General features: G+C 43.9%; 1 pseudogene; it reads left to right on the top strand.

Moving 5' to 3' along the window:
- The first annotated feature begins 4,948 nt into the window (after positions 1-4,948).
- On the top strand, positions 4,949-10,003 carry LOC123457334 (annotated as a pseudogene).
- Positions 10,004-13,957: the final 3,954 nt, after the last annotated feature.

Genomic DNA, 13,957 nt, shown 5'->3' with positions numbered 1-13,957 from the left:
GAAGAGCGCAGCTGTATATGCAGTGGAGTAAGGCCATGTCTAGCCAGGCCAAATGAACGCAGGGAGTAAAGCAGAACCAGTGTAGGCAGTTTGAAAAAAGCAATAAGGATCAAACACCTGTAAAGTCACAAGTAGAACTAATCTCCCACTCATGCAACATTTTTATAAAGCAATAGTGATTTTGGGAGTTGTATAGACCACTCTTCTCCAAAGGAATACCTTCAACACTCTTAGAAAAGTCATCTGCTACCCACAGATTTAATATCTACAAAGAACAACCACAATAAGGCAAGACAAATCCAAGCAAATGCAAGTGATGGGAAAGGGCAGAAGGCATTCAGGGAAAGAGAACCTATGACCACTAACAAACGCTTGATAAACCTCAAAACACTCCCTCAGAAATGCAAAATGAAACACAAATGTTCACAATTATTAATGGTTATAGAAATTCAAATTGCATGCTACTAAATCTGATTCCTCTGCAGACCTCTGGAAAGCTTACATAGCCAAGATCTGACAAAGAAATGGATCAACAGAACCTGAAAAGACTGTACTTAGTGGTCTTAGGTTTACAAAAATTACCACTGGTCTTGGTCTATTCAAGAACAGGCCAGATTATCAGGACTTAGGAGGTGACCTCTACAAGTGTTCCAACTGGACATGCTCTATAGTTGGAGACCAGCTTCACAGAAAACTTTTGTGAATGCTGAACACACGGGGGAATGTGCTGGAAGAGATATAGCAAGGGTGGAGTGTGGCCTCACCTGCATTGGGCACCATGTTCATCCGGAGTACTTACCTGTGAGGAGCAACTAAATTGTCCTTAGGTCACATTCTCAAGTGTTATTCTGTATTCTGTTGAGGGGTGAGGGTAGGCTTTGGACTGTTTCAGTCTCCTTATCTAGGCAGCCATGCCACTCCCCACCCACATTGCCCAATGTCCCAGGAAAAAGTAATGCTGATGCTCCCTGACATCTGGGAAACGCATGGGCTGCCACTTCTGTTTCTAAAGACAGAAAACTCTGATGTGTGGAATGTGGGGTGTAAGGAGACCCCTACTTTCTTCACTATGTGTATATGTTTTGCACCTCTCTGGCAGAAATGCCCCTCAGCCAACCCCCATTCTACTCCCATCACTCTGTCCACTTGCAGAGACAGCCTCTGAAAGGTCAGGTGCAGAAGGCTCCATAGCTTTGAGCAGGGACAATAATTGAACTGGAAAGAAGAAGGTAATGTCAGTTATTAGCCAGGCAGCAGTCTTACACCTTTAAACCTAGTAGTATGCAGGGTGAGGCAAGAGAATCACTGTTTGGGCCTAGCCTGGGTGACAGTGAGTTACAGGACAGCCTAGGCTACAGTGACACTTTATCTAAATAAAATAAAATAAAATAAAAGCTAAGAAAATTCAACCATGTATTGAGATACAAAATCATTAGACAGGAAGTAAGAAGGCATGGTCACAGGAAAGCAAAATCATAGGAAAGGCAGTTACCAGGTAAAACAAAAGTGAGAACTGGCCAAGCCCAGGGATGGTGGAAGGGGAAAACAACCCCAGACCAGGAAAGGGAGAAGGATGGGCCAAACCAGGCAAAAGGAAGGCATTCTGGGACTGGCAAAGGAGGGATCAAAGGAGTAGGCAAGGCCAGGCCCAGAGAGTGTGAGCAGCATGCCAGGCCAGGCCATGGGAAGGAAAGGACAGACTAGACAAAGTAGACAGCAAAGGACATCAGGAAAGCTCCAGCCAGCAAAGGCCAGGAAATAGGGAGTGCCAGGTAAGGGTCAAAATCAGGTCAGTCTAGGACCTGAAAATGTGAGACCAGGGCAGGTGAAATGCAATCAAAGGGCACAAAGCAATGCCGGACATGGCAAGGGAGAAAGAAGGCCAAACAAGAACAGGCAAGGGGGAAGGTAGGCAAGAAACTAGACAAGGAAGGAGAAAATTAAAACAAGGTTAAAAAAAAAAAAAAAAAAAAAACAGACCAACAGAAAGGCAAGGGAGAATCCAGGCCAGGACAGGGGAAACAAAGGATAAGTCAAGCCAGAGGGAAGGCAAAGGCAGGTGGAAGAAAGCCCAAGAAAGACAGGAGGAAGGCATAGTCAGACAAAGGAGGAGGATGGGCAAGTGCAAAGATGAAGGGACATGAGAACAGGCCAGATGATAAAAGAAAAGGCAGAAGGTAAATCCATTCAGGAGAAGACAAGGCCAGACAAGACTGTACTTGAGATAAGGCATGGAAATACAGGTCCCAAGACCATGCAACATGGGAGGCTTAGAGAATGAAGTCTAGAGAGAAGGCAAGGGTAAGGCAGAACAGGCCTAAGGGAGAGTAAGAGAAGGCAAGCTAGGGCTGGGGAAGACAAGATGAGGCCAAGCAGGGGAAGGTATGGTCAGGCAAGGAAGGGAGGAAGGCAAGGTCAGGCCAAATGTCAGTCCAGGGGTAAAGGAAGGCCAGGTAGGCAAAATTGAAGAGAAGCCAAGGCAGGCCAGGCCAGAAGCCAGTTAGTAGAAGAGAAGGGTATGGTAACACTAGTTCACCAAGGCAAGGGGAAAAGAAGGCCATGTTGGGAGTAGGGGGAAGGAGTGGTTGAAAAGCTAGGATAAGTTAGAGGTAAGACCAATGTGGAATTCACAACAATGGAGAAAATAAGGCTAGGCCAGGCCAGGGTGAAGACTCAAGAGCAGTCCAGGCAGATGGCAAGCCAGGACAGGCAATGGGGAATGTCAGCACAGGTCAGGTAGAAGGGAAGATGATGAGGAAGGCAAGACAGAGCATGAAGAAGGGAACAGGAAGGCAAGGACAGGTCATGCACAGTGGATTGTGATTTAGGGCCAGATAAAATTCAAGGAAAGGCAAATACCAAGGCCAAGAGAGACAAGGGGAAATGGGAAGGGCAAACCAGACCAGGCCTGGGGCAAGGCATGGTCAGGCAAGCCCTAAAGGATCATATGTTCAAATTTGGTTGGAGCAACCCATGATGAAGCAAGAGGGATCACAGACCTCAAATGGATCAAAGACCTGAATGTAAGACCTGAATCCCATAAACATATAAAAGAAAAAGTAATGAAAATACTTCCAGATGCAGCTGTAGAGAAGGATTTCCTGAATAGGACCCCAGTTGCCCAGGAAAGAAGACAACTGACAAATAGGAACCCATGAAACATAAAAGCAATTTTACAACTAAGGAACCACAATGTAAGTTCACAAGCAGCGTACAGCCCATTTGATATATACCTAACTATCTGTCCTGCCTGTCTGTGCTGTGAGAGAAGAGACACCAGAGCTGCTCACACTCACCAGCCACATTCCTTAACCCTGGCCACTAATCAGGATACTCAGGGACCGGGTGAGTGCTCCTCTGCTCCCTGCCTATCCCCTGGGGTACAACACTGTCCCAAATACATGCTGGTTGGGAATGAGTCAAATTGGGCACTGACCTCACCCCATGCCTACAATCCTGTGCCACCCTTATAGGGACACTGGAGATGACAGCAGTCACCAGATCAGGGCACTGACAAGGTGAGCCAGGGAGTAGGAAATTGCACAAAACTCCTTATGTGCATACTCAGTCTCATGTATACAACCCCAACCTGTGAACACTGAGACAGGAAATCAGGCCCATGAAGCACTGACTTCATTTTCTGACCTCCACAAGGGCTTGGCCCTATATAGGGAATCCAAAGCCAGTCACTTTCCCCAGTCTGGACCTGCATGGAGACTGCATACTTTTTTTTTAAAAGTCTGTTCACGTTTCAGTGTGCATATCCCAGACACGTGACTGACCACCAGCCCATACTCACAGGAATCAAGACACACCAAGCCAAGCAACATGGGCTCTGCAGGAGTTGTGGTTACTGCATTGTCAGCAAGACAAAAAACTATCTGTGGATGGGCAGCAAACACCAGTGCAAAACAAATAACACAAGAAACCAAGGTAAGATATGCCCAACAGGAATGCCTAATCCCATAGTGGAATACTCCAATAAACCCTACTTAGATCACTCTGCTCAGGATTTATGGCCAAGATAGTGACTGCCTAGCTGCCCTGAAGACCCTGGGGAAAGAAAGGCAAGATATTAAGGGTTCACTGGGCCTTCTAGGGGAGAGAAATCTCCAATAGATTCCCAGTGGGAGGGCACAGAGGGGCAAAAACAGGGAATCGCTGATTCTGACACAGGCAGGTAGCCCACACCTCCCCCCAAGTAGCAACCAAACCCACAGTGCCACTGTGCTGATTGATCCTTGCATGTGGAAGCTTAGACAGCTCAGACACTTGCTCACTTACTACTCTGGCTGCCCAATGATCAGCAAGCTCAGGCCCACAGCAACTGCCACACAAGCTCAGACTGTGTCTGTTGCTTGTGCCAGCTCAGGTGCCATCCCCAACCTGTCTGCCATGCCAGCCGGCCACCATTGTCCTGTTGCAGGAGAGCACAGACTGCTTCCAGGTCCAAGTGTTCCCCTGCCAGAGTTTGAGCTGCTTCAGTGCTTGGTTCCTCAGTGTCCCACCTAGCGCAAGTACAGGCAGCTTTGGCGCATTACCGCTTACGACCTCAGGGAATTTTGGTTCCCTGGTCAGGCAGTATATCAGGTGGCTTTGGAAAGTGAGAGCCAAAGCCCAGGCTGCTTGGCAACTGCCTCAGGCTACCTCAGATTCCCATTGTGCTTGAGCCTAGGCTGATCCACCCACCTACAGGCCAATACACTGTGATGGGCAGACTACAGCGCAAAAGAAATAACATGAAAAATCAGGGACACTTCCAGTTAAGATGGCGGCTTAGGTACCACGTCAAAGCAGCCTAGGGGGGAAAAAGACCATAAAAAATCAGCAAAATACACACTTTTACTAAAAAGTGAGGTGCATAGGAAATTGAAATGACAGTGAAGAATTAGAAAAGATCCAGAGCTCGCACAGGCTGGCATAAGCGGCCCCGGCAGGTCTGCCGACCATGGCGGCAGCAGCGCATCGGAAAGCTGCCAGGCTCGGCTCAAGCCACAGGAAAAGCCAGGTGAGGGGAGCTTCCACTCACACCGCTGCTCTCCACAACTCAAAAATGTGAAGGAAGAGCAGCAGTGAACAACGGAGGAGCAGACCACAAGGTAGAAGAATACGTGGAACAGCGAGAGAGCCAGAGTAGCTGCAGCTCCCTCCCCACCCCCACTGCCTGTGCCCAGCTCCAGCGAACAGAGGAGCCGGCCCAGGACCTGGCCACACCAACTTGAGTGAACAGCAGGACCCAAACAGGAGCACAGTCCCGCAGCAACATCAGTGGCTCCGGCACCAGCAGCAGTGGCCCCAGCAGTGGCAGATCCAGTAGCAGCTGCAGTGGCAGATCCAGCAGCAGCAGGTTCAGAGGCAGCATTTACATCTCCAGCAGCAGCAGCTTCAGAGGCAGCAGTCACAGATCCAACAGCAGCAGTGGAGGATCCAGCAGTGGCAGCAGCAGTGGTGGACACAGAAGAGGTAACAGACCCAGCAGCAGCAGCTTTAGCAGCAGTGGTGGTTACAGTAGCGGGGGTGTTGTTATGTAGGGCCATAGTTGCCAGGCTTGGTTTGCCCAACAGGAGAAGCCCAGTGCCAGAAATCAGAACAGCAGCCCAACGACCTAGCCAGCAACTTGACTAAGACCAAAATCATCCAAAAAGGAAACTGGGATTGATTGCACCAGGGAAGGGTTTCACTTGGTCACAAGCTGACTTGGATCCCTCAACAGACCAGAAATCTTTCTCTTTGTTGCTAGAGGATCAGGTTGTTATAATAATTACTTTGCATAAATATTCAGTGCTGTTTTTGATTGAATGTGTACAGTGTTTAGTTAAATTTTAGAATCTACCTGTATTTTATTCCACTCAGCCTACTTGAATACTCCCATAGCAGGGAAACTCAACCCCTAGGAACACCTTTGTAGATACTCTGAGAGCCTTAAGAGCCACACCTAACACCTTAAGCTCCTATCCTGAAGATATATAACATCAAATCAATTCATACAACTAAGAATACCTAGATAGCTAGAAATCCAGGCATTAACTTAATCCAAGATGCAAAAATATATACATTATAACACAAGAAACACTAAAAAGCAAGACAATATAAATCCACCTAACAGTATTAATGCATCAGAAATGACCTCCAGTGAGAATGAGTTAGAGGAAATGCCTGAGAAAGATTTCAAAAGAATGATTGCAAATATGTTCAAAGAGGTCAAAGAAAAAATCAAAAGAATCAAACAAGAAATCAAAGAGGAAATCAAAGGAATCAAAGAGGAAATCAAAGAAGACGCAGGACACCCAGTTCATGAAATAAAGAAGGCAATAGAAGACATAAATAAGGAAATAGAAATAATAAAAAAAAAACCAGAATCACTAGCAATGAAGAACACAGTTAAGGAAATAAAAAACTCTGTAGAAAATCTCACCAGTACAACGGACGAAGGTGAGGACAGAATATCTAAGCTAGAATACCAGGTGGCAGATCTAATACAGTCCAACAAAGAGAAAGACAAACTTATAGAAAAGTATGAGTGGGAATTTCAAGATATTCAGGACACTATGGAAAGAATAAATATAAGAATTCAGGGCATAGTAGAAGGAGAAAAATTCCACTCCAAAGGCATAGGAGGCATATTCAACAAAATCATAGAAGAAAATTTCCCCCAAATTGGGAAACAGGTGCCAATGCAGATACAGGAAACCTTTAGAACCCCAGCCAGACAAAGCCTGGAAAGAACCTCTACTTGTAATATTATAATCAAACTACCAAACAAACAAACCAAGGAAAAAATATTCAAAGCAGTTAGAGAAAAAAATCATGATACCTACAAAGGCAAGCCTATCAGGATATTCAACACAAACTTTAAAAGCCAGCAGTGCTTGAGTGATGTATTTCAAGTTGTGAAAGATAACAACTGTCAACCAAGGTTACTTTATCCTGCAAAGCTATCCATTCAAATAGACGGAGAAATAAGGACATTCCGTGACAAAAGCAGGTTAAAGGAGTATTTGAAGACAAAACCAGCTCTACACAAAATACTTTATAAGATCTTCCATGCTACAGAAAAGGAAATGCACACATATAAGAAACCTGGAAAAAACAAGCAATACTCAAATACCAGTAAACAGAAGAAAGCAAAGGTTGAACTGGAACCACACACACACACACACAAATGGCAAACATAAATACACACCTTTCAATAATATCTCTTAATATCAAGGGCCTCAATGCACCAACCAAAAGACATAGGTTTGCAGACTGGGTTAAAAAGCAGGACCCTACAATTTGTTGCCTCCAAGAAGCTCACCTTTCTACAAAGGATAGACATTATCTTTGGGTGATAGTTTGGAATACGGTGTTTCAAGCAAATGGGCCTAGAAAACAAGCAGGGGTTGCTATCCTAATATCTAGCAAGGCAGACTTCAGTCCAACATTGGTCAAGAAAGATAAGGAAGGTCACTTTGTATTGATTAAGGGCACACTCCAACATTACAATCCTAAACATATGTACACCTAACATGAGGGCTCTCAAATTCATCAAACAAACACGATTAGAACTAAGGTCACAGACACCAAACACAGTGGTGGTGGGTGACTTTAACACCCCACTCTCATAAATTTACAGGTCATCCTGGGAAAAAATAAACAGAGAGGCATCTGGACTAAATGAGGTCATAGAAAGAATGGACCTAACAGATATATACAGGACACTTCCTCCAAAGGCTGCAGAATATACGTTCTTTTCAGCAGCACATGGAACATTCTCTAAAATACACCATATATTAGGACACAAAGCAAATCTTTACAAATTCAGGAAAATTGAAATAATTCCTTGCATTCTCTCTGGTCATAATGTAATTAAACTACAGATCAGTAGCAAGTAAGCCTATAGAGCATACACAAAATCATGGAAACTAAACAATACACTGCTAAATGATGAATGGGTCAATGAAGAAATCAAGAAGGAAATCCGAAAATTTATAGAGTCAAACGATAATGAGAACACAACATACCAAAATCTATGGGACACAATGAAGGCATCTATAAGAGGTAAATTTATAGCCTTAAGTGCCTATATTAAGAAATTAGAAAGGTCACAAGTAAACAACCTAATGCTTCACCTTAAAGCCTTGGAAAAAGAAGAACAAGGCAAACAAAAATTGGTACATGGGAAAAAATAACAAAGATTAGGGCACAAATTAATGAAATAGAAACAAACAAACAAACAAAAACAATCCAAAGAATTAATGAAACAGAGTTGGTTCTTTGAAAGGATAAACAAGATTGATAAACTCTTAGCAAATCTGACCAAAAGAGAGGAGACAGAAATTAATAAAATCAGAGATGAAAAAGGTAACATCACAACAGATTCCAGAGAAACTCAAAAAATCATAGGGACATACTATGAAAGCATATACCCAACAAAGTATGAAAATCTGAAAGAAATGGATGATTTCCTCGATTTATATGACCTACCTAAATTAAATCAAAATGAGATTAATCACTTAAATCGACCTATAACAAACATTAAAAATCAAATGTAAGAAAATCCAGTTAGATCACCCAGTCCTACAATGAACATCTCTAATCAAAACATAGAAGAGTCATAAAGGACAGATAATTGTGTGGATGCTGCCATCAATAGACTACACCAAGTGGTCAGGCTGGATGACTGTGGCCTCACTGAGGACATCAGCTCAGCAGTCCAGGCCAACCCTGCCCTGACAGAGCTCAGCCTGCACACCAATGAGCTGGGTGATGGTGGTGTGCACTTGGTGCTCCAGGGCCTGCAGAACTCTACCTGAAAGATAAAGAAACTGAGCCTCCAGAACTGTTGCCTGACAGAGGTTGGCTGTGGTGTCCTGTCTGGTGTGCTGTGCTCCTTGCCCACCCTGCATGAATTGCATCTCAACGACAACCCCCTGGGGGAATGCAGGCCTGAAGCTGCTCTGTGAAGGACTCCTGGATCCCCAGTGCCATCTGGAGAAACTTCAGCTGGGGTGCTGTAACCTCACAGTCACCAGTTGTGAGCCCCTGGCCTCTGTGCTGAAGGCCAAACCCTACTTTAAGGAGCTGGTGTTGAGCAACAATGACTTCCATGAGGCTGGTGTCCAAGCATTGTGCCAGGGTCTGACAAACACTGCCTGCCAGCTGGAGACACTTAAGCTAGAAAACTGTGGTATTACATCAGCCAAATGCAGGGATCTGTGTGATGTCATTGCTTCCAAGGCCTCACTTCGAGAGCTGGGCCTGGGCAGCAACAAGCTAGACAATGCAAGCATCGCCGCACTGTGCCCTGGGCTACTGAGCCCCAGCTGCAAGTTCAAGACCCTGTGGCTTTGGGAGTGCAACATCACTGCTGAAGGCTACAGGGACCTGTGCCGTGTCCGCAGGTCCAAGTCGAACCTGAAGGAGCTGAGCCTGACCAACAATGAACTGGGGGATAAGGGTGCCCAGTTGCTAGGTGAGAGCTTGCTAGAGCCTGGCTGACAGATGGAGTTACTGTGGATGAAGACTTGCAGCCTCACACCTGCCTGCTGCTCCCACTTCCGCTCCTTGCTGGCCCAGAACCGGTCTCTGCTTGAACTACAGATGAGTAGCAACCCACTGGGTGACTCGGGTGTGCAGGAGCTTTGTGAAGCTCTGAGCCAGCCGGGCATGGCGCTACATGTGCTGTGTCTGGGGGACTGTGACATGACTGATGCTGGCTGCAGCAGCCTTGCCAGGGTCCTGCTGGCCAACCATACCCTGCAGGAGCTAGACCTCAGCAAAAACTCCATGGGGGATTGGGAATCTTGAAGCTGATGGAGAACCTTAGGAAACCCAGCTGTGTCCCACAGCAGCTAGTCCTGTATGACATATACTGGTCAGAGGAGGTGGAAGACCAGATTCGGGCCCGGGAGGAGGAAAAGCCATCCCTGAAGATCATCTTCTGAGATGTCTCTGTGGACACCCAGCCTTAATCCACACCAGCTTCCAGGGGTTCTGGGTATCTGGTGTCAACTGCAGATAAACCTAGAAATCATCTTATTTCAGTAAGAAAACTAGACACTTTATAACTATTAAGCCACTTTGTTGGCAAAAAAGGAAAAGAAAGAAAGGGAGGAAGGTAGGGAGAAATAACTTATTTTAAAGACTTCCAAGTATTAATAAATGCTGGAAATGATGCAGAAAATGAGGAACCCTCATCCACTGTTGGTAGGAGTGAAAACTTCTTCAGGAACTGGGGAAATCAGTATGAAAGTTCATAAAAATCAAAATAGATCTACTGTTTTACCTAGTTATGTAATTTATGGACAAATAGCCAAAATAGTCTTTCCCACAGAGACACCTGTTTGGCCATGCTTGTTGCTAATGTAGTCACAATAGCTAGGAAATAGAATCAGCCCAGGTGCTGATCAACTGCTGATTAGATAATGGCAATATGCTACATATACAATATGGAGTTTTACTCAGCAGTAAGAAAAAAGAAATTATGATATTGGTAAGAAAATAGAAGGAAGCCGGGCATGGTGCTGCATGCCTTTAATCCCAGCACTCGGGAGGCAGAGGTAGGAGGATTGTCATGAGTTCGAGGCCACCCTGGGACTCCAGTGTGAATTCCAGGTCAGCCTGGGCTAGAGTGAGACCCTACCTCGAAAAACCAAAAAAAAGAAAGAAAGAAAAGAAAATAGAAGGATCCTGAAAAAGTTCTACTAAGTTAGGTTACATAGGCTTAGAAAGAAATATGTCCCATGATCTTCTTATATGCAGATCCTAACATGGAATAGTTTGGTTTATGTAGAAGTTGTAGTAAGCTTCAGTAATACTGGTAAGGAAGTTAGAATAAGGTTTGAAAAGAGAAATGGCAGGTAGGAATTAGAGGTGGGTATAACTAGGGAGGCAATTAAAGGGACAGAATACAAAGGGTTGGGTTAACATGGAGGGAAATGGTAAAGGAGGGAAGGATAGTGATAAATACTTCCTCAGAAAACAGAAAGGGAGAGTTTGGGCACAAGCACCTAAAACAACAGGCTCTTGCTGGTAAATACAAGTGCCAAAATGGGATTATTCCACACAGAGAACTATTGGTCAGGGAACCCTATGAGGTCACAAAATTAATACAGATCATTGCAAAAGCACTTGGGTTACCTACCAGAAAGGCCTATTGCCAAGATCAGTGGAAGGGAATTCATACTTGAATTGAGTGAGGGTCAAGTTAGAGCCTATATATTGGAAAGTAAGAGAACAAGGATGGAAGCTCCCACTGTACTTTGGCTAAAAGGAGAGGTCATGCCCATCAAAAGTCTCCAAAATGCCTACATTTATAGCCTATGAAACACACTGCTCTCAAACTTAGCTTTTTACAGATGGCAGCAAATAAAGGGGAGATCCAAAAGTTATTAGTGTGACAAGAAAAGATAGCCAATTACTTAGCACAAGATGAATCATCTATCACATCTGCCAGAGCCTAGGAAATATGACAGAAAATGCTGGATGAAGTATGAGCGCTATTGTCACTACTAGTTGAAAAACCTCCTACAGAGACATGGGAGCAGATGGCGAGGATTCTCAAAACTAATCAAAGCAGAAAATCAGGGGCTTCTGAGAGTTTAACAGTAAAGGAGGCTTGAATCAAGCCCTCCAAGGCTCAGGAAACATTGCAGAAGAGGTGAAAGAAGGAATATAAGAGCCACGTGGTGGGAAAGTGCATTTTAAGGCATTGTGCCCCCTCTCCACAGAAACTGAATGGTGCACTAATGGCCCCACAATAATGTCTGATAGTCTCACTGAGGAGGGCCCTCAGTGAAATGGGATTGAGGAGGGAACATAATTAAATAATCCAATGGGAAATGATTACTTTGAAGTATGCTTGTATATTAAGAGCTCAAATAAAAATATGAAATGAAAGTCAGGGAATAGGATGGAAGAGAGGAGGGGTGGCAGAAGGCTGAATTAATTTTTTTTAGATGTTTTGAGGGCTGGAGATATGGCTTAGTGGTTAAAGCAGTTGACTGCGAATCCAGAGAACTCATCTTTGAATATCTATGTGCCACATAGCCATGTTCAGTGACTCAAGTGTGCAATGTCGAACATGCACACAATGAGGTGCGTGTGTCTGGAGTGTTTTCACAGTGGCTAAAGGGCCTGACACACCCATTCTCGATGTCTCTCTCTTTCTCTCTTCAAGTTTCTCTCTGGCTCTCTCAGCAAATTTAAAAAGTTTTTGAATATGCCATACAGAAACCTACTTCTCCACTAGCATATATACATATACATATAGGAAGAGAGACAGAGAATATGAGTGACTTGGTTGGAACAGAAGTTTCCAGTTAAGGTACAGAATGTTGTTCTTAAAAGCCAAAGATTATTATTAGAAAAATATCAGTTCCAGAAGTTGGATAATTTCCAGTGAGTTTTTGGCCAGGGAGGTGCCTGATGTCAACCAAATAATGCAGGCTTTGGCCAAGGTCTGTGGTTGCCCACCAGAATTAGATGGCAAGATCCTACTGCTGAAGACTCCAAAAGCGTGTGCTGCAGGTAACTAACAAATTCAGCTTCAGTGAACTGAAAATTTTTTCTCTGTTGACTAGCTGTCAGGATGCTGGAAAAAACTATGCACATTGTTTTGGGAGAAGTCATGAATGGTCTTACCCAACAGTGGACTCTGCAAGCTTGATGGCTGGTCAGCCAGGCCAAATGTACAACTAGTGCAATGGTGGCATGTGTGTTATGGGTGAAATCAACTGCTCTCTCTGATTGTACTTAAAGACTGTTCCAGGGGAAAGAATTCATGGTTAGTACTGAAAATTTAATAAAAATCCATTGCTGGGCAGTACACAAACCCTTGAGGGAATATTACTACTATTATCAGGTTAAATGGGTATATTTCACCCATTGATATGACCTCTAGATTTGTACCTTTATGAACACATGTTAATGCTACTCTCACTTTTGGTTAGAGACACTCTTCTTTTCAGAGGGTAGTGACCACTGGGATGACACAAATCTTACCAACATGATGAGAAACAGTGACATTGGGGAGTTCAATACTAAATGAAACATCTCTACCTCACCCTCCAAGGCTCAGGGAACACTGCACAAAATATGGCAGAAAGAATTTAAGAGCCTACTGCCCACTATGCTGCCTTCCAGTATGAAAGTGGTCATAATGTTCATGGCCTCACAGACGTTCATGCTGCCTAAAGAAGACCTGCATAATAAGAGGAAAATATCATTACATTAAAATAGCAGAGAGAGTTGTTGGATAGGAAAAGAAATTCAGTGGAAGGGATATTTGGAAATATGGAAAGAAATGGTTGTGAGAGAATCTGTGACCATATTGTCTACTTGTATGGATATTGTCAATAAAAATTTTAAAAATACAAAAAATAGGCAACATACCTAATGGAAGAAAGTGTCCACCTATTGAAAATTTGAGTATGATATGTAAAGAAGTCAAAGGAAAGCAATATGAAATCAGACAATGAACGTAAATGAGATAGGGGACTGAATAGAGAGTCCCCAAAAGAAGAAATATAAATGGCCAATAAATATTTCAAAAAGTATTGTACATTTTAGCCATCATAGAAATGTAAATTAAAATGACTTTGTGGGGCTGGAGAGATGGCTTAGTGGATAAGCACTCGCCTGTGAAGCCTAAGGACCCTGGTTTGAGGCTTGTTTCCTCAGGTCGCACATTACCCAGATGCACAAGGGGGCATACACATCTAGAGTTCGTTTGCAGTGGCTGGAGGCCACTGGCGCACCCATTCTCTCTTTCTTCTTCTTTTTCTCTCTGTTGCTCTCAAGTAAATAATATAAAAATAAACAATAAAAAATAAAATGGCTTTGTGGTCTGAAGACAGTTGTAACTGATTGCACTATGACTCCACTTGAGGTTTAGTACATGAGAGATAATCTATGTCTGATAATAAAAACCTATTCAAAAAAATCTATTATTTGGGGCTGGAGAGATGGCTTAGTG

The sequence above is a fragment of the Jaculus jaculus genome, unplaced genomic scaffold, assembly GCF_020740685.1.
Source record: "Jaculus jaculus isolate mJacJac1 unplaced genomic scaffold, mJacJac1.mat.Y.cur mat_scaffold_37_1_1805170_arrow_ctg1, whole genome shotgun sequence".
NCBI classification, from domain to species: domain Eukaryota; kingdom Metazoa; phylum Chordata; class Mammalia; order Rodentia; family Dipodidae; genus Jaculus; species Jaculus jaculus.
The sequence above is the reverse complement of the archived record's forward strand: the minus strand, read 5'-3'. Positions and strand labels throughout refer to the sequence as shown.